Raw genomic sequence first — 1637 nt, 5'->3', positions numbered from 1 at the left:
GAACATTTGCCTTGATCCAAGTAAAAATTGACTTGGATCATAGCAAATGTTCTTGACTGCATTAAAGATCAAGCACAGTGTTCTTGATCCAAGAAAATTAATAATAAAACTAGACCGATTTTTGAAACATGCGTCGCAAAGAAATTTTTCCTGCTTGCTGCAGTTGAGCCATGACATTGCCTTGAACTCAAAGAGTACAGAAGCTGCTTCCTACCAATTTATAATCAGTTAACAAAAAGGTAGAGTTTGAACCCGTTTAATTTTTAATCTCATTAGGAGCAGGGGGACTTTTATCGCATTCACGCCTAAACTTTGGGGTGAGCCGTCCACGACACCCCCATGTAGTAGAGGTGGGAAAGTTTACAAAAACAAAAACACGTTTGCACCGCGCGCTCACCTTCCTCCGGCTCACACACACAATCCCCAACAACACGGCCCCGCCGCTCGGGTAACGTTGTGAATCTTTGACGAGTGCGAGTCACGTGACGTGACGTCACGCCGCGCCCACCCGCATGTCAACGTAACATGCCCCGACGCTGCGGCGGCGGCGAAGCCTGGCGAAGCCACGGGCCAATCGGAGACGACGGTTCTCGATACCGCTGCGCTAGCTGCGTTGCCGAGACGTATCGATCACGACTCGACTTTCATGCCATTTCGTTTATTAACCCGCCCAGCCCGACACCCCCACCCGCCACGAGCCCCCACCTCTGCTTTCATTTTTTAGTAACTTTCGTTGTTCCGGCCGCCGCGAAGCTGTCAGGGCGCCGCGCCACCACCGCTTCCAGGACCAAACTGACAGGACAACTTTTACTACAATTATCTGTCGTAAAACAACAACAAAATAAAATAAAACAAATAGATGAGGGCGTTTATTTTTGTTTGTCGACACACCAACTCCTTATGCATTTTTCGCGCTTAAACATGTAGAATGTTGAACAGCCATATGCACACTTTTTATGAATAATGTACAACATAACTGGGCCTACACTGCAAATTTTTTTTACGGAGGTAATGCGGCTAATTCATTTCCCAGGAACATCTGTTATTCAAATAACAGCATCGCTGTAGTTTTAATGGTGAAAATTTGGTACAGGGAGCAATGTACAGGACCACTGTACAGGCAAAAGCGGACAAAACTGTCTACAGTGGAGCCGTCTTCGTACACTGTACCGTGTAAAAAACCTGGGCTTTCCGGTGCTACAGCACTCCGCGTTCTGTACCCTAGGTGCAGTGGCTCAGAGTGGCATCTACAGTAACGCTGTAGATCGTTCCGTATCAGACTCTAATTTTTTGCAGTGTATGCACGACCTGTACATAATTATGCATGCAATAGTGCATAACCTTATGGCTGTTTAAAATCCTTCATGTTTATGCACAACAGAATGCAGGAGGGCGGCGTAGTGTGGATTTGGAGCGCAGCGCAGGACTTCCCCGCGGCCTGTTTCGTTCGTTATTTAAGCTGTTGCACCGACAATCGGGGGCGGTTGCATGAGCGAGCGGGCCGACTCGTCGGGGGGCCCTTTCACTCCAATGGCACACAGCAGGGCCGAGCGCGCAAGCTGCGCCCGGCGGAAGCCAAGCGGCTATACAACAACGCCAAAGAATTAATCCCGGAAAAGCCTTCACCACCGCCCACC

At 48.9% G+C, this 1637-nt stretch overlaps 1 protein-coding gene across 2 annotated transcripts in view; it reads right to left on the bottom strand.

Annotated features, from left to right (window-relative positions):
* LOC113206151 (protein couch potato-like) overlaps positions 1-1637 on the bottom strand; it is a 28560-nt gene that overhangs the window by 11558 nt on the left and 15365 nt on the right. The gene's annotated exons all lie outside the window — the stretch shown is intronic.

This window comes from Frankliniella occidentalis, unplaced genomic scaffold (genome assembly GCF_000697945.3).
Source record: "Frankliniella occidentalis isolate FOCC.00 unplaced genomic scaffold, Focc_3.1 Scaffold295, whole genome shotgun sequence".
Lineage (NCBI taxonomy): Eukaryota > Metazoa > Arthropoda > Insecta > Thysanoptera > Thripidae > Frankliniella > Frankliniella occidentalis.
This window is presented reverse-complemented; position numbering and strand designations above follow the sequence as displayed.